Below are 24,763 nucleotides of genomic sequence, written 5' to 3' on the forward strand. Positions count from 1 at the left end.
AAATTTTGCAACCTCAAATGTGCTGGCAAAAAATTGGGAATATATTTACCTTGGTTTTGAGTAAATCATTCTAACTTCACTAATAAGATTTAGGGTAGGCCCCTGTTGCTAATGAATGATGTTATGGTTATAGGACAAAGAAATAGTTGCATCCGAATTTTATTTATTCTCTGTTTGTTCAAAGGATTCCCCAAATGGTAAACACGGCAAAGGTAATGGCAAATGAAATCCAAACTACATTTAATTACTTGGCAAGCTCCTACCTAAAATGCCAATGAAAATGATTGCAACAGTCTGTGGAGTGGCAGATACTTTAACTTAAATGCTGAAATTTAAAATGCACCAGACCTGAGAGATTCTCTGCTCTCTTAAGTTAAAACCCAAACATGCACTTCTGAAAATTCATCAAAGATAAAAAAGTACATATTATGATCTGAATGCTTTTATCTACCTCAAAGTTCACATGTTGAAATTCTACCCCTCAAAGTGATGGTTTTAGGTACAATCTCTGGGAGGTGATTAGGTCACTAAAGTAGAACCTTCATGAATGGGATTTGTTTTCTCATAAAAGAAACCCCGGAAGTATATTCACTGTTCTCATATGAGGACATGGCATGAAGGCACTATCTATGAACCAGAAAGTAGACCCTCACCAGACACTAAATCTGCTGAAAACTTGATTGTGGACTTTTCAGCCTCCAGAACTGTGGGTAATGCATTTCCATTGTTTATAAGTTACCCAGTTTATGGTATTTTGTTGTTGTAGCCTGAATGGACTAAAACAGTGCATGAACATGTAACCAGCCAGCTAAAGAAAAATAATATAAGACTTTTAGGGGAGACCTTGTGGCATTTTACATATTTTTATGGATGCATGAGAAAAAAGACTAGCCTCTTGGAAATGGCATTTAAATAATCAGTGACCCTTCTCTTTATTAAATATGGTTGAATCTCATTCTTAGAATATGATACATCATATCAACAATTCTTGATAAACTAGAGATTTAATGAATAATTGAGAAACAAATATATTTTCCTTTATATAGGCTTTCAAGGTTGGATATGAAAAAGAAAAATTAATGAAAATAATAACATTCCCAAATGGAATTTACAGAATTCATAAACTACCAGGAACCTTTATTACATAATCAAAGAAAATACAAACAACTACTTATTTCACTTCAGATATGGTAGAACAGTGAATCCAAATATGATCAGATCATCATATATCAAATATATATTACATGAAATGTAATCAAGAACTCTGAAATTTTATTTAATTTTATTCCTAGAAATATCTAATTAATTAAATACCTTAGTGCCAACATAGCTCACTGCAACCTTGAACTCCTGGGCTCAAGTCATCCTCCCACTTCAGACCCCTGAGTAGCTAGGATTACAGATATCTTAATTGCCAATATGATAGGATTAAGCAGTAGGGCCACTGGAGGGTGATTAAGTTAAGAGAGCACAGCCTTCATGAATGGGATTAGTCAACTTATAAAAGAGGTACAAGAGAGCTGTTTGCCCTTCTGTAAGAACACAGTAGGAGACACCATCTATGCAGCATAGTGTGAATCAGATAGATTCACCTTCACCAGACAGCTATTCTACTTGTATCTTGACATTGAACTTCCCAGCCTCCAAAACTGTGAGAAATAAATGTCTACAATTTATAAATTACCCAGTCTAAAGTATTTAGTTATATCAATCTGGATGAACTAAGATTATATTTACATGTATATACAATGTATACATGTATGTGTGTGTGTGTGTATATATGTATATAAACATATGCACATACACTGTATACAAATATATATATAAATGCACACACACACATATATGGAAATTATATTCTTCATATATGTCTAGGAAAATCTCTTAGAGAACTGAAAAATATGCACACACACATATTCACACACACACACACACACACACACACACGCCCACAATGCTTATAGACAGCAGAATGTTTTAAGAAAGAGCTATGATGTCTAGTTTGGAAGCAAATGAGAAGATCCTGTTCTTATTTAGGAAATATAAAAATAACAAAATAGATAAAAATGACTGAATTAGGAAGGAGAGAGAATGCCATGGACTGATTCATTAAGAGATGTGCTTAAATGTTTGGAATCTTCACAAACTTTTGTTTCTTTAATGTAAGCAGTTAGTTTTCTGATTCTCATATTCCACATACCCACAAATAAGAGTAATAACTTTATTCTGTATTTTCAAAACAAAAATAAATGTAGATGGAATTTAAAAGCAAAAGATGCTACAAAAATGCTAAGTACATGACGACATCAAAAAGCCAATGAAGCTGATGTTGAATAAGACAAAGGGGAAAATGTGATGTAACAGATACTGTCAAAACCCTACCAAGCTCTCCTTGGATTCTTCATGGAGGTTCTGTGTGCGCTGCTCTATCTTTTGTGTGATTTCTTTCTAAGAGTGAGCACCTGTGACTAATTTTGAGGATGATTGTTGCATTATCACAGCACTTGCTTGGAAGGGGCAGATACTCAAAAGTATTAGAAAGTCTTTAGCTGCCTGTGATTGCTCTTACTAATGACTCACTACTTATAAGTTTCAATGCCCAGCTCCTTGGCCACAAGTACTAAAATTTCAATAATAAATCACACAAGCCCCAGGGCCTACCCTCAAACATTCTTCCTTGAAATTGCTCAATTGCTTTGCATACTCTTCTGCTCTGTCTGAATCTCCTATTACCTTACTAGATTTTTCTGGCAAGTCTTCTCATGAGGAGATAGTTATCTCAGGGTCTTCTTCTGAGAAACTCAAAACAAGATAGATGATGATTCCTATTATGATATATCACTTTTCGGTTTTCTTTATTATATTACTTGATCTTCAATTCATCTTGTGAGGTGTTTATTTCAAAAATGGAAAAGGTGAACTTCTAAAGGTTAAGTAATTAACCTGATATCATACAGCCATTCAAGTGCAAAGTCAAAACTTAAAACTGAACCTTTCTCAGAATGTTAGAATATATATATATTTTTTTCAGTGATATCCATCCAAGTGTATATTATTACAGAACACTTTAGTTTGCAAGATAGTTTCTCTTGTTTGATGAGAAAATCTTGGCTTAATATCAAACACTATGGAGATATAAGATAAAAACAACAATTTTAGGGAAAGATACATTTATTTTACTTGCCTATAATATCTGGAGATGTAAGATACTGTGAAATAAAGTTTTTAACGAATTGTCTTATTTGCGACTAATAGTGTCAATTTGAATGACCTAAAATTAAAAAAAAAACATGGATAAATTACATTTTACCAAGAGACTATAAAAACATCTGTTTTAAGTATCACTCTATCTGATCTGATGGACACTTAAAATATCACCTCTAGTGATTGCATTTGAAAGAAAAATACTTGAATATTTTAATATTTTATAAGTTTAGAAGTAATAAACTGAAAAGCTAAAGTCATTGGTTAAATAAATGGAATACTTGGTTACAAAAACAAATGTTAACACAGATGTTTTTTTCTTAATATTCTGAATATTGATGTAAACTGACTGTCTACCGTTGAAAAAATTTACCAGTTTTGCTTACCTGGCTGTTTTCCTGCAATATAAGTGGGAGGCAGAGGATCTTAGTTTTTGATCATTGTCTGTTTTGCTAAGAACTCTTGAATTCTACAGAATATCCAAAGTAAAAGGAATATGATCCCTGTGCCAATTGTTTAAGCTCTACAGTAATCAGAAATATACAACCTTTTAAAAAATGCATTGATGACTCTGCCTTCAGGCAAGATAGAGTAATTGGTACTGGACTGAGTCTCTTATAGCAAAAATGAGAACTGGACAAAACATATGATTCAGACATTAAACAGAATCTGATCTGTGAGCAAAGAGAAGCTCAAGTGAGCTAAATGATTGCTCCAGTTTTCTACCAAAAGTCATTTCCCCAGCTGTAGCATAAAAGAGGCACAGTTTGGTAGTCTTATTGAGATGAACACAGAAGAACAAATTTGGAGAAGCTAAAGTGGCTGACATATATAGGGTAAATTATTGAAGTGGAGAGTACTGAATAATTTGCATAGAGTCTTCCTCAGTCTGTTGCTAAATATCAATCTCTGCATGTGCAGGATTAGAATCTAGGAGACTGGACAAGGAACAATTATTGGTGATAGACCAACTACTTATGAGTCGAACAATTCCTGTAGTTCACAAACATTTTGGAAGCACCCAAGTTCTGATCACATGAAAAGGAGGGACCATTATGAATACCTGGAGCATTCTTTAAAGAACCCAGAAAGCCCAATACTTAAGATTAGGAATAAACTACCCTGAAGTAAAGGCATTTGTTGGGAAAATACTGGTTTAATATCAAACACCATAGATACATAAGATGAAAACAATTTTAGAGAAATATGTTTATTTTACTTGTCTATGATATTTGGAGACTCAAGACCCTGTGAAATGTGTAGATGTGCCAGCAAAACTTAATACCAGCAAATTACCTGCTTTCTTAGAAAATCAACATTGGTTAAAGAAATATAATAAAATCTAGCACAAATCTGTCAGCAGCAACAAAGTAAGAAATATTAGTGATGATAAGACAGTAAGAAATATTAGTGATGATAAGATAGTAGGTGAGCTTTAAAGTACACATTATAAATATGTGCAAGGAAACATAAATTTAATGAAAAGTAAAAAAAATAAAATAAAATAAAATAAATAAAGACCAAGAGGGAAACATCTAAAGTTGATAAATATATATAAAATGAAAAATCACAAGATAAGCTTAAAAACACTTAGATATTGTAGAAAATATGAGTAAATTTGAAGACATTTCAGTTGAAACCAAACAAAATAAAATACAAACAGAAACATGAATGAAATAAATTAAAAGACCCTCAGTAAACTCTGGGACAGTAACAAAAGTGTAATTGGAGTACCAGCAGGAAGTGGAAGAAAAGGGAAAAGAAGCATTAAAAATGGCTTAACATTGCTAAATGTTATGAAAATACACAAAACTATGTATCCAAGTAGACCAACAGATTCAAAAGAGGGAAAACACAAAGAAAATTACAACAATGGACATAATGATTAAGTTGCTGAGTGCTAATTATAAAACAAAAACAAAAACAAAAAAACTTAAATAGTCAAGCTAGAAAGCTGAAGCTTTATTGGCTTCAAGTATCAGAGGACAGAGTTTGAGATAACCTGGGTTCTCTGGAAGCATGGGAACCACAGAGAGGGAAAGCACCTCTGAATAGGTATTTCAAAAATCAAAGTTTTGGCCCATTGTCAGATAATTCAGGTCCACGTGAGATCTGTGTGGGCTGGGAGAAGGAGCAGTTAGAAGCTACATGAGCTGCATGAACAGAACAGAGACATCAGCAACTGCACGTAAAGGGGGAGACCATACTTGCAGTTTAAATTTTGTATATTAACCCCATTAAAACAAAAGCAACAGCAAGAATCTTCCAAAGGAGCTAAGAGAATTCAGAGCCACTGTGATTTATTTTATATAATGTCCAGTTTAATTTTCAACCCAAAGTATTAGACACAGTGAGATTCTGGACACAGTGACACATTTCAAGAAAAATTAAAATTCAGTCAATAAAAAAATGAGTGTGATTCAGATCAGTGATTAGATTGATACAGTAAATAACTACAAAAATTGGTAAAAATATGTGAAGAAAAATATGGTTTGCATCCGTGTGTAAACATGTAAGTATTCTAAGAATTAAAGCTAATTTAAACAATAAAAATTTTAGAGCTCAAAAAGTAAGCAAGTTTATCAACACATTGTGTCTATCAGAAGAAAAGGACTAGTGAACTTGAATAAAAATTAGCAATATTTTCATTATTGCAATCATAGAGAAAAATCCATCTTTTTTCAGACTTTAAGTTCAAGTGTACAAGGGCAGGTTTGTTACATAGGGAAACTTCTGTCATGAAAGTTTGTTGCACAGATTATTTCATCACTCAGGTATTAAGCTTAGTACCCATTAGTTGCTTTTCCTAATCTTTCCCCCCTACTCATCCTTCACCCTCCAAAAGGCCCCAGTGTCTGTTGCTCTCCTCTGTATATCCATATGTTCTTATCATTTAGCTCCCATGTGTAAGTGAGAACATGTGATATTTGGTGATCTGTTTCTGTTTTAGTTTGCTAAGGATGATGGCCTCCAACTCCATCTATGTTCCTGTAAAGGACATAATTTCATTTTTTAATTATAGCTGTATAGTATTCCATGGTGTATATGTACTACATTTTCTTTATCCAGTTTATCACTGATGGCCATTTAGGTTGATTTCATGTCTTTGCTATAGTGAATAGTGCTGCACTGAACGTACGCATGGATGTGTCTTTATAATAGAGTGATATATATTCCTCTGGGCATATACCCAGTATTGCTGGGTCAAGTGGGGTAAATATTAAAGAAAAACCAGAAATAATAAATAAATGTATTCCAATTGTGTTTGAAAAACATTAACATACAAGTTCAAGAAGCTCGACAAACATCAAGCAGGATAAACACTAAGAAAATACCTTAGAATCAAGTCAAAGTCAAAATACTGAAGTCTGAAGGTAAAGAGAAAATCTGGAATACTCTGAAAAAAAAAAAAACAATATATTGCTTATAAGGAACAACACTATGATTAATAGCTGATATTAACAATTATGAAGATCAGAGAACATTGGAATAACAGATTTAAAGCAATGAAATAAAAAGTCAAAAAATTATATACCTAACAACCATCCTTAAAAGGCAAGGTAAAATAAAATATTTTTAAATAAACAAAAATGACATGACCAGCTGTAAGTAATATTCCCTACTGTAAATTAAAGAAAAATCTTATGTCTGAAGAAAAATGTTAACAGATAGCAACTCAGATGTATATGAAAATGAAAAGCATTAGAAACAGTAAATATGAGAATAAATGTAAACATACACATATATACATATACACAGAGTTCTTTTATAAATTAAGGGAAGAAAAATGCCTTATTATTTAAAGCAAAATATAACTTTTATAAAGTTTTAAAATTTAATATATATGATAATAGTTATAAGCACTGAGGTTAGGCATGGATGCATATTGCTTACAACCCTCTTTATTTTATCTGAAATATTTCGTTATTAACTATAAATATATTGGGATATCTTAAAGATGCATATCATCACTTTTAGAACAACCACTAAAACATTATGCAATAAGATGCAGCTCAATGAACAATTGGATTATATTAAAATATCATTTACAATAGCATTAAAAACCATAAAAAATTAGAAAGAAATGTAATTTAAAATGCTTTATACTAAAATTTTAAAAACAGTGATGACAAAAATCAAGGAAGACCAAATAAATGGAGAGATATACTATGTGTACTACTGGCAGAACCAATATTTTAAATATAGCAGTTCTCTTGGAATTAGATTTAGATTTAGGATGATTTTAATAAAAATAGCAGTAGATTTATTTGCTGGCATCAATAACATAATTTAAAAATATATTGAAATTCAAATAACCTAGGCTATCCAAGACAATTTTGAAAAGTAACTATTTTGGGAGACTCAAACTGTTCTCATGTCTTACTATAAAACCCCATTAGTCAATGCAGCTTGATATTGGAAAACAGTATATTCTAGAAATATATCTACATGTATATTTGTAGGCCAATAACTTTGACTAAGTTACCAAACAATTCAATAGGAAAAATATTTTTAATAAATTGCACAAGAGTAACTGGACCAGCATATGGGGTAAATGAATTTTGATAGCTACATCACATAATCTACAAATAATACTTTGAGGCATCATGGACTTATGTTTAAAATATAAAACTATATAGAAAGTAGCAGAAAAAAAATAGGACAGTATCTTTTAAAATTTTATGTGGAAGCTAGCTTCTAAAATGGCTCCCAATAATTCCCATCTTCTGGTATTCACAACCTTAGGCTACCTCTTCTTGAGAGGGAATTGAATTAAGTGACTGATTTTGAATAAATAGAATACTGCTACACTGAAGATTAGATTACAAATGAGTATAACATTCAGTTTGGCTTTTCTTGCTTGTGACCTCTGCTGAAACAAGCAACTATGTTCTGAGGTGTTATATAGAGAGGCCACAAACTGAGACCCTCAGTCCAACAGCCTGTTAGGAGCTAAGTCCTGCTAATATCCACATGCCTGAGCTTGGATGTGAACCCTTCCTTAGCTGACCCTCGAAATGACTGAAGCCCTATCAGACCCCTGGAAGGCAGCCTTGTAAAACAACAACAACAACAACAAAAATGAGCTGTGATAAGGGTCTTTGACCCTAAGAAAATCTGTATAATAAATATTTCCTTTTAGTTATAATAAATTCATTTAAATAAATGTAAACCATGGGATAATAAATATGGCTTTTTTAAGATGCTAAGCTTTGGTGCAGTCACATAGTGGTAGATAACTAATACAATTGGAATAAGCAATTTTAGGCAGGACACAGAACACACAAGTCTAAAAAGAAAATAAAAGTATAGACTTCATTGAAATTTAAAAATTCTGTTTCTCAAGAAATGATTAAGAAAATGAATAGACTGATCACAAATTGCCAGGAATTGAAACTACGATGGGATGCCACTGCTGTTCACTGGTATTATTTTAAAACTTAAAAGACAACATCAGGCCGGGCGCGGTGGCTCAAGCCTGTAATCCCAGCACTTTGGGAGGCCGAGGCGGGTGGATCACAAGGTTGAGAGATCGAGACCAACCTGGTCAACATGGTGAAACCCCGTCTCTACTAAAAAAAAAATACAAAAAATTAGCTGGGCATGGTGGCACGTGCCTGTAATCCCAGCTCCTCAGGAGGCTGAGGCAGGAGAATTGCCTGAACCCAGGAGGCGGAGGTTGCGGTGAGCCGAGATCGCGCCATTGCACTCCAGCCTGGGTAACAAGAGTGAAACTCCTTCTCAAAAAAAAAAAAAAAAAAAAAAGACAACATCAAATAGAAAAGGTGGAATAACTTGACTCTCATATATTGCTTCTGGGAATAAAATCATGTTACAAATACATTAGAAAATAGTTTAGGCCAGGTGTGGTGACTCATACCTGTAATCCCAGCATTTTGGGAGGCCAAGGCAGTTGGGACACAAGGTCTGGAGTTCGAGAACAGTCCGGCCAACATGATAAAAGCTTGTCTCTGTTAAAAATACAAAAATTAGCTGGGCATGATGTCATGCCTGTAATTCCAGCTACTTGGGAGGCTGAGGCACGAGAATCACTTGAACCCAGGAGGCGGAGGTTGCAGTAAGCCGAGATTGTGCCACCGCACTCCAGCCTGTGTGATGAAGTGAGACTCTGTCTCAAAACAAAACAAACAAACAGAAAATGATTTGGCAATTCATTAAAAGACAAATAGACTTTTAACCTATTATATGCACCAATTCTACTCTGTACTACAGTGAGCAGTGTTTCCTCCCAAATTTATGTTTCTCTGGAACCTCAGACCATTACCTAATTTAAAAATAGAATATTTACAGATGTTTTAGTAAAAGATCTTAAAATAAAATCATCCTAGATTTAGAGTGGGCTCTAAATTCATTGACTTACCAGTCATTGAATTTTCCCTTATAAAGATTTCTTTATATGGGAAAGGAAAAGAAAGATTTGGAAACTAAAAGAAGGTCACATGAAGATGGAAGCCAACATTGGAGTGATACAGCACAATCCAAGAACTTCCAAAGATTGGTGGGAGCTCCCAGAAGCTATTGAAAGGCAAGGTAGGGTTGTTCCCTAGAACCTTCAGAGGAACACGGCTCTGCCAACACCATGATCTCAGACTTTTGGCCACTGTGAGAGAATAAATTTCCATTATTTAAGCTATAAAGTTTGTGATAATTTGTTACAGCACCCCTAGAAAACTAATAAATACTTTTAGGTATTTGCCCAAGATAAAGGAAAATATATGTCCACAAACAGACTTGAACACAAATGTTCATAATGGTTTTATTCATAACAGCCAAAAACTGTGAGCAATCTAAATGTTCCTTGACAACAGAATGGATACATAAATTGTGGTATATTTATATGATGGAATACCAATCAGTATATTAAAAAACCCACAAACAAACAAAAAAATCCTCATTACCAACACATGCAACAACACGAATAAACCTCTAAACATATGTTGAGTGAAAATAAAACCAGCCACATAGGAATATATTTGTATGATTTTATTTATATGAAGCATTAGAATAGGCAATCAGAGCTTTGGTTGCCTCGGCAATAGTGGGAGGCATAATTAATGGGAAATTACATGAAGGAAATTTATGGGGTGATGGGAATGTACTACTCTTTGATAAGAGTGTGAATTATGCTAGTACAACATTTATGATTTGCGCATTTCTCTATGGAGAAATTATATCTAAATTACATTGAAAATAGTTCAGTTAAAAAGCAAAAAACATTTTGTAGCACAAAAATAGATAATACAAGACAGTGTATGCCAGAACATAAGAGTGCGAGCCAGAATACAAACATTGTTTTAGGAAATATATGATGATTTTTTTTCTTTTTTCAACTGAATTAGTCTTTTTTTTAATTCTCTTGGTAATCTCTTCCAGTTAACTATTTCCATTGTAGGTGATGAAATGTGTAAGGCTCCACTTCAGACATGGTACTGCTATGAGCATGGTCTTTCCTTTTATTGTAACTCACAATCAAAACATTTGATTCTTTTTTTATATTCCAGTCCCAGAAGTAGTTTCCACTGTAGAAGTTAATTGACGAGTCTTGTTCTTTCTAGTGGTAGCTTACAACCAGGCTCTAGCTTCTCCAGGAACACTACAGGATGAATTTAGTTTAAATATGTATTAAAGTAAAAGGCATTCTGTCAAATGAGTTTAAATGCATTTCATTTTTAGACGATCTACGTGACAGGTTTTTCTTAAAAACAATGCCTCCACTCCAAGTGAATCATGGTGAAAATAAATGAAAAGCTCTAGATGTCATCAGTCCCATTTGTCTTAAGTCCTTGTATTGTGTGGATGACAAGCAGAAGACAGTTATGATGGCAGATGATAGATCCAAAGTAGTTGCCAAATTTATTAACATTTTTCCATTTCTAAACCATCCTTAAAGAAAATCATATGTGGGGGTCACACTATCCTCACAATAGTCCAGTAGAGCAACCATGCCATCTGGATTCATGTTTTCCACCAAAAGAGAACTGGTAGTTTTTAAAATTAGCAAGGATGTGCTTGATTTGTTCTGCAGCCCCTGTCATAAAAGGTTTTACTCTTTCCAGTCTCTGTTCTTCAAGTTTGCCTTTGGTTGACTTCATGTAACCTTTGATGTACTTCTTGTAGGCTTCTTTTGTGAAATGTGTTTCCTGAAGGTGATGGTTCACAACAATATCAACACCAGTGATTACTGTGCTTTTGGTGCATCATATTACCTTCTGTCCTATGGACCATCTTCCCCTCCAACTGCAGGCACAGCCCATCTGCAATCTCCTGGATTTTGTAGATATAAGAGAACATCTCATCGTAGCTGATGAGGTCCTGGTAAAGAATCGTGATGGTGGCTGAAGGGAGACTAAGGTGGCGCTAGCTTAGCAGGAGCCCTAAGCTCAGAGAGGGTGTGGTGCAGCCCGAGTAGCACTCGTGGGTAGCGGAGAGTGGCCGGAAAAGGGGCAGAAAAGCATGTTTGCATTCTGGCTTCCAGTCTTACATTCTAGCATACACTGTCTTGTATTTTATATTTTTGTGCTACAAGATATTTTTTTCGCTTTTTAACTGAAGTATTTTCAATGTCATTTAGATATAATTTTTCCATAGAGAAATGCACAAACCATAAGTGTTATACTAACATAATCCATACCCTTATCAAAGTGTAGAACATTCCCATCACCCATAAATTTCCTTTATGTTATTCCTCATGCTGTTAGAGCAGCGGGTTTGCATCCGGAGTTTAGCTTGAACCCCACTCTAATGTTTCATATCTGTGTGAACTTGTGAATGGCACATAAACTCTCTGAACCTCATTTTTTCTTATTTGTAAGTGAGGATGTTTATACCTACATTCCACATACACAATAGGACATAATGAAATAAAATAGTGCATATAAAGTGCTCCGTGACTTGTAGACATGGTACAGTAAATCTTCACTTCAATGATTCTCAGATTTCCCATGAGTAATGGAGTACTGCTAGTGTATATCAAAGTTAATTTTCACCAATATCTGCATAATGAAGATGTTGACTAAGTAGGGCTTGGATGGAAAATAAGAAAGCAAATGGACAATGCAGGCATGACAAAGAAAGCATAAATAATATTTTCTAATACAAATAGTACCCAACTCAATTTTATTTGGGAATATATCCGGAATATAGAGACAGAGGATTATAAGTAATTCCTCTTTCAAGCATTATTTATAGAATACATCCTATGTTTCATAAAGTATTCTAGGTACTGGGGACTACAACAGTAAGTCTATTGGATAAGGTTCCAACCAACATAGAGCTTATATGCTAGTAGTGGCAGAAGAGGCCGTATATAAAGAAGCCCAAAAAACTAACCTAAAAAACCAGGTGATAAAAAGTTCTGAATTACTAATGAAAGAGGTACTGAGTTAGAGTGAGACAGAAGATGTAAAATAAGTTGAGTTTTTTTGGTAAAGTCTTCTATAAGGAGGCGACATGTAGGCACTGACCTTTACAAAAAGAATCAAGTATTTTTGTGTTAGAGTAATCCTAAGGGCTGTAATGAACATATGCTAAAATATTAACGGCTTAGTGTATTAGGGCTCTTTAGAGGGACATAGAGGGACAGAACTAATAGGATATATATATATATATATATGTATATATGTATCCTATCAGTTCTTATATATATATCTATATATCTGTATCTGTCTATATAAAGGGTCATTTATGAAGGACTATATATATATATATATGTGCGTGTGTGTGTGTGTGTATATATATATATATATATATATATATACACATATATATATGGTAGTTTATTAAGGAGTGTATATATATATATATATATATATATATATATATATATGGTAGTTTATTAAGGAGTATTAAACTCACATGATCACAGAGTCCCACAATAGGCTGTCTGTAAGCTGAGGAGCAAGGAAGCCAGTCCGAGTCCCAAAGCTGAAGGACTTGAAGTCCGATGTTCAAGGGCAGGAAGCATCCAGCACGGGAGAAAGATACAGGCTGGAAGGTTTAGCCAGTCTAGCCTTTCATGTTTTTCTGCCTGCTTTATATTCTCTGGCAGCTTACTTAGATGGTGCCAACCCAGATTAAGCGTGGTTCTGCCTTTCCCAGCCCACTGACTCAAATGTTAATCTCCTCATATTGTTCAAAAGCACTGAGATGGGAAAGAGCTTGGTGTACCTGCAGAGCAGGACACAACCAGGGTGGGGTGGAATTGCTAAAAAAAAAAAAAAAAAAAAAAAAAAAAAAAAAAAAAAAAGGAGCATGGTTATCATGTTAGATCTCTTAGACCAGGGAAATGACTTCAGCCTACGCTTCAGTAAAGTTGTGTGATATTCTGTGCTTAAAGGATCACATTCCAATGGTAGAGGCACGTTCAAATCAGGGAGCATTTTCAGAAGCATCTCATGGAGTAAATAGTATTTTCTAATCAACAGTAATGGGAGTCCCATGAGGGGCTGAAGTGGGCACTGACAGGAGTTGGACTCCAGGGCAGTTAGTCCTGTCTCTAGTGCAAGATAGATCTTCAGAAACCAACATAATTCTTCAAAGTTGACAACTTATTTTTTAGAGATGGTTCTTAATTATAAGCATGCATGAGGTTAAGACAATAGCCTAAAGCACTTGCCTAAATCTTATTGTCAGTTCCTCATAAGAAAGTAAATAATATATTTCCAGAGAAACAGAGATTGTTTTGGCCATTGCAAAAATCATTTGTTTGGCTCACAACAATGGAAAGTAGACAGATCCAAAAACATAGTGACTCTGACTTTGTTGGCAAAATATTCATGGAATTCATAAAGAGACATCATTAAAAGTAACACCCTATACTTATTAGGGAGGCACTGCAATCAATGTCTTCAGAGTTACATTGATAATATACCGCATCGCAAACTACACTCCTCTAGAATTCTATACCCTTGCTTTTATCCTCTAACACATTCTCTTCTATCCTTACTCTCAGATGAGGATGATTCTGTTCACAAATTCCCAAGAAAAATAGAAAATAGAAGACATCTTCACAAACTCACACACTTCTATAAACATTAGTATATGTATAGATGTGTTTAACCTTACCTCCTGTTACCTTGCAGGAAGCCTGTTCGTTGTAAGCCTGCTCCACTCAGTCTTCCCTGTTTGCGTAAGAGGTAAATACATGTTCCTTCCTGCACAGAGCATAAAATGCAGAATCATTTTGAATCTTTTTTCATATCACACATCCAATTCATTGCCACACTCTAAAATTGGTTGACTCTACATTTAAAATGTCTAGAATGCTGCCATTATAATTCAAGCTATTATTTCTAGCCAAGATTATTACAAGGACTTTCAAGATGGTCTTTTAGCTGTTCTTCTGCTCCATCTACAACAGTGGTTCTCAACTTGGGGTCATTTATTCTTCCCCAGGGGACACTTGGAAATGTTTTGAGACACTTGGTTGTTATAACTGGCAGGCAGAAGCCTGTAGGCATCTGGGGGGTAGATGCCAGTGATGCTGTTAAACAGCCTACAATGCACAAGACAAGCTCCTTCAGCAAAGAATTTTCTGGCCCCAGATGTCAGTGTCTCCCAGGTTGAGAAACACTGGCCTACAGTCTATTCCCAAGGCAGCAGGCTGAGTGAGCATTTGAAGGGATGATTCTGATCAGATCATATGTCTGCGCATTTCTTCTGGTGGCTCTCCAATACTCTCAGAGCAAAACCCCAACACTTTTTATCACCCATAAGGCCCTCAAAAATGCAGTGCCCATGCTACAACCCTGGCCATGTCACCATTCTCTCTTAAAGACACTGATCCTTAGGCATCTCTAGTCATTCCACCTTCAGGGCCTTTTGATTGACTATTCCTTTCAGTGAATCACACTCTTACAGGATATCTGCAGTGTCCACTCTCAGAGCTCCTTCACAACGTGTGCAGATGTTACCATCTCAGTCAAGCCTGTCCTCAATATCCCATTAATATTGAATCATGCCCCTGCACTCCCAAATGTAATTATGGACTTTTGAATAATTATTATTATAGATGAATTGTGCTCTCCCCAAATCCATGTGTTGAAGTTCTAATCCACAGTACCTCAGAATGTGATTGTATTCGGAGAAGGAGTATTTAAAGAGGTAATTAGGTTAAAATGAGGTCATTAGAGTAGGCCTTAATGCAATATGACCAGTGTCCTTATGTGAAGAGGAGATTAGGGCCCAGAGAGGTGCAGAGGAAAGATGATAGAGGATACCAGGAGAAGGTGAATAGTGTACAAGCCAAGGAAAAAGGCCTCAGGAGAGACCCCAGAATCCTGCTGATACTTTGATTTCAGATTTCTAGCTTTTAATATTGTAAGAGCATAAATTTCTCTGGTTTAAACCACTCACTCTGTGGTTCTTTGTAGCAGCAGCCCTGAGAAACTATTAGGTTGGTTCAAAAGTAATTGTGGTTTTTGCCATTACTTTTAATAGCAAATACTTTTGCACCAATCTAATAATATAGTAACTATGACCTTCTGACATACCATACAATTTTAAGTTACATTTCTTGCTTAACTGTTATTGATCTACCTTGATTATAATCTCCATGAAAGCAACGATTTTGTTGATTTCAGATGTGTAAATTTGCTCTTTCTCAAGACCTATATTTTGCAAATGAGGAAAGTCTGACACGAGAAATGTATGTGGCTTGCCCAAGGTTGTAAAGGTGGTGAATGAATGGCAGAGGCAGCACAAACTCCAGATTTCCTGATGCAGACTTTTGTTGGCCCTCTTTCAAACCACGTGGTTGCCTTGGCCCAGAGGATGGAGAAATGCTGGACTAGAGCTATTACAACAGAAAATCTCACATTCATCATCCACCGCCGTACACCACCACCCATACACACACATGGGCAATGAGAATGAGCAGCCAAAACCACTCCAATTTTAAGAAATACACTCATATTGTTTACGAAGAATAAAATATATACACCTGTTTAGATTACTGTACTTTTTGACGACTGACGAGTGATAGAAAAGAAAGGGAGAAATGAAATTATCCAAGAAAAGCTACAGAGGAGAAAAGCAGAATCAACAAGCAGAGTCATTAAATATCGGGGTTTCACGGTTGTTTCTGTGTTTACTGGCACAGAAGACAAACCTTTAGTTATGAACAAAAATATTCATTCCTTGTCCCTACCCAGGAAAAAAATTCAGTTTAACACATTAGCCCCTTTCTCTGCCATCCTCACTATGAGCTTGGCAAATCAACCAGTTTATACACAATTAACAGAAAGACTCCCAACACAAGGAAAGCTTTCTTCTTCTGAAAGAAGATCCCTGTGTTCTCATTGCTCGCAGTGGTTTTCTTTTAACCAGAATCAACTGCCAAAAAATTAATTAATCAATGTAATTAAATAAATAAGTAAATGGGAAGAGCTGGGGAGGAAAGCACGCTCTCTGATTGAAATCTATTTTCATCTCATAAAAAAATCTTAATTTTCACTTATATTCCATGCCTGTAGCTGAGGGCCATTAAAACTAATAAAACTAAATCATTTGTGACAGATCTTAGAAAACAGTTTCTGCAATCCACTGAGCTCTCAAATGCTCATTAGAAATAGCAGTTTTCTTTTCAGAAGAATGCTTGCTGAATGCTTAAAACGTGTTCCCTCCAACTTTTGACAAGTCAAACTGGCAACGGAGTGTTTGAAGCAAAACCTTGACATGAAAAAGATGTTGCGCGGCTATATCAAATATGATCGGGAACAACGCATCAAAGCAGAAAGCGTTAGAATGCAAGGCAGTTGGAGGAGAAAGAATCAACACATTTGTTTCTGCTTTCAACATTTTCTGGCAACAGAATAAACAAGGAATTTGCATTTAATGTAGGCAGAATATTCCACATGAGCTTGAATTGAAAAGTTCTGCCTCTTTCTTTGAAAATCAAAGGACCCTTGGCCACATATCATGTAAGCACTTGAATATATTTTTATGTGACTGTAAAATAGAAACAATAACAGCAATAATAATGTTAATAACAATGCTTACCTATGCCATACAGTTTTCATGGATGTTAAAAAGTGAATGCATGGTAAAACCTTTCAGAAATGTTAATTATTAGGCAAATACTAACGTTTATTATTTGTTTTTGGTTTTTGTTTTTTTTGAGACAGAGTTTTACTCTTGTCACCCAGGCTAGAGCACAGTGGTACAATCTCAGCTCACTGCAGCCTCCGCTTCCTATGTTCAAGTGATTCTCCTGCCTCAGCCTCCTGAGTAGCTGGGGCCACAAGCATGTGCCACCACGCCCCACTAATTTTTGTATTTTTAGTAGAGACAAGGATTTCACCATGTTGACCAGGCTGGCAAACTCCTGGCCTCAGGTGATTCATCTGACTTGACCTCCTAATGCTCTGGGATTACAGGAATGTGCCACTGTGCCTGGCCATATTTGTAGCAATGAAAGCTACCACTATTGAGCACTTACGATGTGCAGTAAATTTTATATTTATAATTTATTTTTTCACATTGATTTATGAAATAGCTAAATTTATCTCCATGATACAGAATTAGGTACTAAATTTAATGTACTAATATTAAAAATTAGCTATTACTAATATTTAATATTATTAAATTTGAATATTAATATTTTTAATTAGTAGATTTCCCCAAAAGAGGATATGAGGACTCTTGGGTAGTTTGGGGGTGATGTTCATTTCTTATAGCTGATTTTCTTTCTCCCTTTGATATACTATAACTTAAACAATGAGCCCTATCTTCTGTTGCATGGAAGGGTAATGGAAAAGGAAAGAAAACAAAAATATTGTACATACACACATATACATACAGTCATATCAAAATAATAATAAAAATTTGTAACTATTATAGCCATCATCTTTGTGACTGTTTATATGGTCAGATCTGGTATTTATAAATACCTTCTTTCACTACCCATTCCAAATTCCAAATTGAGAAAACTTTACCTCAATTTGTTGTGATTTTCTGGGGAGTTGGGTGATCCAAATCTTGATTCCTGAAAGATCTGGACCACTAGCAGTTCTACCTGAACTGCGTTCTTGCAACTTATTTTTACTTTAGTCACAGACATGGGAATACTAAGAATTGACTGAGGGGCTCTCCTGCAATCCAAGCATATTCCTTCTTAAGCTCATTGTATAACAAGTCACTTTTTCCTAGACAGTTAGAATCAATCACTCCAGCCAATACAGTTACTGTATTCTTTGCTTGTTGATTAACTGGCACAAGAAACTCACAGCAGTCAGGTGACAATTTTAACTTCCAGGTGAATGACATCATTGATGGCAAAATCAATGATTTTTTTGTGCATTTTACCTGCTCATATGTCATAATTTGTTTTTCATTCCTTGAGGCTTCTGGGACTTAAGCATATTTATACATTTAGAAGCAAGGAGAGGTGATGAGGGTAGTTTCTGAGTAGGATAATCAGTCTTTTGCAGACCCTTACGATTTCTCTAGAAAGGGAGTGGTGGGTTGCATCTACTGTAAAGAAGCCTCTACAAAATTTAGGGGTTCAAAATCCCCAGCTTTATTAAAATAGCCCATATGCCCCACTGCAAATCTCCGGGTCTTATTCCTTCCCAGTTAATGCCCAAATTTTAATAATAGAGACCTCCTGGGAGTTTGGGATACAATTTGTGTTGTAATTCAACTCCCTGCAAGATTAGACATGGGCTTAGTTTTTTGAAATTCCAACCCAGTGGTCACAGAAGATAAGGTTTTTGTATGTTTTTTAAAGGTACACATAGACAACTTCAGGTCCGTGGACCTTAGCTGAGATGCTATCCTGTTGTGTTTATCTCCCCACACCCCGCTCCCCTGACACATTTCCTGTATAGTCAGAAGCAACCAACCAACCCTATTGTGTACCTAATTGGACTAAAATATTCCCTGGCATCACATACTTAGTCACTCATAGCCTTGTTTTCTATAGGCATTTGATTACACATATCTGCAGGTGATAATTTGCATAACACTTTCACAACTGAATGACATGAATTACTAGTGTCTCCTTAACCACTGGAAAGGGCAGTGGTTAGAACCTTTCAATCTAATCAGATCAGAACAAGTCAGATAACCCCCAATCCAGTCAAGAAAGCCCATCCTTAAGATGATTTATCTAGAGTCTCTCTTGGTGCCACATTATATATCAGATAGGGTTCAATCACAGAAGCAATACTACAAGGATGTATTTGTTATGGGGATTTGACTCTTCCCCATTATAGGACTGGTTAGTTTCTATAAGGCTATTATTTCATGATAAAATAAATGTAAATTGAGAAGAGCAAGGACAAGCTGAAATCTTTGAACATGAGATGGAATCCATGAGAATGATCTGAAACTCAGGTTGGGTCTCATCACCTTATGGTTGTATTTCTTATTTATTGCTTGGCTTTCTTAGCCATCTTCTGGATCTCTGATGACCTTACTGGATTTGTGTGGTTATGAAAAGCAATGCAAAACAAACCGTTTGAAAGGACATTATAAAATGAATAACATCTTATGAATAGAAAAACTGTTATAATTATCAAATTGTACTTGTTTCAAAGTCAATATGATAATTAATTTAAAAACATCTGCGTCTTATCAATGGATAGACATTTCCTTTTGTAGTCTGTTGGGATGACACTGAAAAGATGCAGAAAGGTAGTTGTTATACTTACCTCTCTCAAAGAAATAGGGACACATGAAAGACACATAATAAGCTTTACTATGTGAGGTAGCATATGAAAACAGATGACTAAATAGTTCTTTAATCTTTGAAAGAGAGATAGAGGCCATGAGAACTAACAATTGTATTATGTTTGTATGGAACTCTGTTTCTTTTTGTTGTTGTTTTTCTTTTATTTTTCCTCAAAGCTATCAATCCCTGTGAAGTTCCCATCTGCTAGACTCATTGAAAGCACTGTTTCACCTTCATGCACCAAAAGAATAGTGTTTAAAGCTAAACAGTCATGGCTGGAAATACATCTCCACTACTCCAGTATCAGTGTGGTCTGGGTGGGCTCTAGACATAGACTGATTGTCCATCCTGTCCATACTATGAAAATTGGTCTTTACAAAGAGACAGATGTCTGTCTGCACATCTGATAGGATAAATAACTCATGCAGGTGAGTCTGAGTATCTCAGAGTATAAGAAAATAAGCTATTCCCAATGTATACTTAATAAAAAAAAAAACTAGAACAGGTTGTTGAAAAGTAACTTCTTATTCAGTACCTAGCTAGCCTGAGAAGTGAGGAAAATAGAGATGTGTTCTCTTTTCAAGAAGTTTACAATCAATAAGGGAGAAGTCTTATCTTTCAGGAAAAAAAACAAGAACAAGACAAAACAAGAATTCTTATTCTGGCTTGAGGTTTTATGTGGTAAGTACAGACAATGCTAGATATCCTGGGCAGGGCTAGGAAGAGTTATAAATCTGTGGTCAGAAGTATGTTTTGCTCACAAGCTCTGCTGCTTATTACTATGTATCCGTGAATTTCCTAACTTTAAAAATGTGACCAGTAAACTCTACCTCACAAAATTGTTTGTGAAATATGAACTTTCATATATATAAAATTATATATTTGGTTATTTATTTATTCGTTTATTTGTTAGACAGAGGCTCACTCTGTTGCCCAGGTTGCGTACTGCAGTGGAGCAATCTCAGCTCACTGCAACCTCCGCCTCCTGGGTTCAAGTGATTCTCCTGCTTCAGCCTCCTGAGTAACTGGGACTACATGCTTGTGCCACCATGCCAGTCTAATTTTTGTATTTTTAGTAGAGACGGGATTTTGTCATGTTGGCCAGGCTGGTCCCAAACTCCTGGCCTCAAGTGATCTGCCTGCCTTGGCAGATCACTCAAAGTGCTGAGATCACAAGTGTGAGCCACTGCACCTGGCCAAGAGTGTATGTTTCAAAGGTTGCATTTGTAGACCTCTTCTCATTTTACAAGACACTTTTGGAATCTTTAGTTCTGTGATTCCTAAGAGAAAGTGTAGGAAGAGTAAATACAACACACACACACACACACACACAAATACGCACGCACAAATCATCTTTCAGGTCATATTTAAAGTATTTCAAATTTTAAAATTACATTGAGAGAATGTTAGAGAATCTTATGCTCAACCAATAAGAACTGGTTTAACAAAGGATAAGAAACATTTTATTGATTCATGCAGAATAGCTCTGTAAATTACGCTTTCAGAAATTATTTTCTTTATTTCACTGACTTAGCAATTAATGTTTAGAAAGTTCAAGCAGCTTGTAAACATTTGCAAAGAAAACATTGCCCATCCTGTTTCCAAGATGAAGCTCCAAAACCTGATGTATGGGCATCATGGACCAAGTTGCAAAAGCTACATAAAAAGTCAGGGTGAGATTGCAGCAAGCTCTTGAGACCTCAGCAAATTTCAATGTCTAGATGGCAATAGAAGACAAGGACAATTGTGGTTGTTAGAAAAGGTGGTTACATGAGATTTATCCAGCTTATTCATTCTAATGCAAAAAGAGGAAGGATGAATTGATGTATTTAATTAGTGGTTTTATTGTTCTATTTTATTTTCATACATTTTTGGTTGGATGGCAATTTGCAGAGACCTCCAAAAATGTATGCAGCACCAGACACCAGGACAGCTGGAAAGTTCCAAATGGGAAAGGAATTCAATCATCTTCTCAATCTTTCATAGAAATTCATGGTTTAGCGAAGTGCTATAACAAATATAAAGAGTCAGGAAAGCTTCTAGTGCCTTGATGATCACAGAGCCAGAAGCCACAAGCACTCTGGCTCTATAGAGAATAAATCATTCAAGGAGAGCTTGATTACTTTTTTGATAGAATTAGGAGATTAGTTGTCAGAATGAACGGTGTTGATGCAATGTATCTTGAATTTTAAGAAATCATGTCCATTGGGGAATTTTACGTGAAAAATTAATTTCAGTTGGGTTGAAGATAAGCCTTGTCAAGAAGGCAAAAACCACATTGATGTGCCACAAATGATATGTGTTATAAGAGAGAGAGAGAAATATAAATTAATATTAATATTAATCAAAACCAGGAATGTATTAAGGAATTAGGGAATTTTTCAGTAAGTATATTCTGCTGCTAAAGCGTTATTACAACTTTCATCAAAATTGCAATTTCTGTCTGGGTGCAGTGGCTCATGCCTATGATTCCAGCATTTTGAGACACCAAGGTGGAAGGGTTACTTGAGGCCAGGAGTTCAAGACCAATTTGGGCCACATAGTGAGACACAGTCTCTACAAAAAATAAAAGCAAAAAGTAATCGGGCATGGTGGTGTGTGGCTGTAGTCCTAGCTACTCAGGGATTTGAGATACGAGGATGATTTGAGCCCAAGAGGTCAAGGATATGGTGAGCTTTGATTGTGCCACTGCATTCCAGCCTGTGAACAGAACCAGATCCTGTCTCCAAAAAATAAAAACTAAAAATAGCAATTTTAAAAGATGTTAATAGTTAAACACATACATTGCACATTCTTTTCAGAGATAGACCTTAATGTATTATTTTTGACTTGACTTCTAACTTCAGTTAAGTGTTATGACCTGATAGGTTAAGTGGCCAAGTGTCCTTTAGACAATCCTGAAAGTAACTTGTAGAAGTGTAGCTAGCATAACTAAGAACAGATGTTGAGTTAGGAAAACCTTAATTCAAATAAAGATTTTAACACTATTTGACTTTTCTTTCATCAAAAGGTTAAGCCAAATTTGTTTCTCTTGAAAAGACACCGACCTTAATGACTCACTTGTAATCAATGGAACATGATGAATGTGACACTGTGTGACTTCTGAGTCTGGGTCACAGAAGGTGATACAGTTTTCTCCCAACAATCTCTGAGGGCATGCACCACTGGAGTCTCAAGCCTCATACATGAAGTTTGAAGACCCAGCTCTCTCCATCATGCTGGAGAGAGCACTTAAACCTACCCTGGGGGACCCACCTGTTTCAATCTTCAGCTGATTTCGTCTTCTAAGCCCAGGAGGCAGCTAAGTCAGTGAAGAAGTCTTAGAAACGATTACAGCCTCAGCCAATCTTTGGCTGACTTAAACTGCATGCAAAACCCAGGGTAAAATACCACCTACCTGAGCCTAGTCAACTGCCAAAACCAGGAGAGATAATAAATGCTCTTGTTTTATGCTACCAAATTTGGGATGATTAACTATGCAGCAGAAATAGATAACTAATCCAGCATCTTTATGACCATGGACACTTTTCCTAATTTTCAAATTCACTTTATAATACCTACTTGATGTGTTATTTTAAATATTGAGATCATCTTAGAGTGATGCCTATCAATAGTTTTGAACATTTATAGGTAGTTAAAATATTATTACTCATCATATTATTAACGGTAGTGTTATAGTAAAGGTAGAATAGTAGTATATATTCTATTTCGGGACTTAGAAAACCCTTTTAGGATTTACTCCACCAAGTAGAAGACCCTGTAGGGGTCAAGGGGAAACTTCCCCTTTATCCTTTGGTTTGCTGAAAATCAACGGACAAAAAGCAGATTAATAAGGTAAAAGGTATACAAATTTATTTGATTGTAGTGTTATGTGACACAGGGTCCTTCAGAGTGAAGACTCAATGATGCAGAGGAAACTGTCCATCTGTGGAGTGTCGGTGAGAGGGGTGGGAAAACCATAGGGAAAGGATGCAAACCTTTTGAAAGGTAAGAAGGTTTTGCAAAGTGCCAGGGGAGAACAACTGAAGGCACCTGTTCTATAACCCTGAAGCAGAGGGCAACGAGTCGGTACAAGAGAGTGTAAGGGAATTTATCTTAAACAGGCTTGTTTACTTATATTGATCATCTGTGCACCTGCCATTCCCTGAAAGGAGAACAATAAAAATTAATTACCTACAGGTTGTGTTTGCTGCCGGTTTTCGGCATTATGCCTGCACTGAGTAAAAGCAAGCAGCTCCAGGTTCTCAGGGCTGCTCTCTGGCCACTAGAGCCAAGCAGTCGCCCACCTGCTCTTCCACGGCATACCTGTGTCTGAGTACTCATTTCCTCTGTCAGCCAGGGTCTGTAGGACAGACACAGCATCCATCTTTATGCTTTGGATCAATGAAGTATGGGTAGCCATGTAGAAATACGATTGGACAAAACTGTAGATCCAATGCTGATGGCCTGAGTAGGGAAATCTAGCAAGGTTTATCTATTTAGATTCTTTCTGGCCTCTCTCTGCAGCATTTCTTCCTTTTGGGCTTGGGTCAGGCTTCTCTCTGGAATGAAGGTCTTATGAGCTATAATCAAACAAGGTAGGTCAGATAATTTCTATATGGCCAGATTTTATGCAAAAAGGCAAGGGGAAAGCTACAGTCATACTTTGGGGTTTTATAACTGTCTTGAGAGAAAACGGGTGCTGTCTCTATAAGCTTCCTTGGGGGAAAAGGGATTCTAGTTTGTTTGGCTAGCCTCAGGGGAGATATAGGGGCCAGAGACAAGAGGTCAGAAGAAGGTCAGATAATAACTTTTGCTTCTGAGGTTTCTTCTCAGGTCTTCATTTTGGGGTATTGTTTTCTAGGCCCCTATGGCCTCTTTAACAGG

At 35.9% G+C, this 24,763-nt stretch overlaps 1 pseudogene; it reads right to left on the reverse strand.

Annotated features, from left to right (window-relative positions):
- Positions 1-11,047: 11,047 nt before the first annotated feature.
- Positions 11,048-24,263, reverse strand: LOC120366318 (translationally-controlled tumor protein-like; annotated as a pseudogene).
- Positions 24,264-24,763: the final 500 nt, after the last annotated feature.

The sequence above is a fragment of the Saimiri boliviensis genome, chromosome 2 (assembly GCF_048565385.1).
Source record: "Saimiri boliviensis isolate mSaiBol1 chromosome 2, mSaiBol1.pri, whole genome shotgun sequence".
Classification (NCBI taxonomy): Eukaryota; Metazoa; Chordata; class Mammalia; order Primates; family Cebidae; genus Saimiri; species Saimiri boliviensis.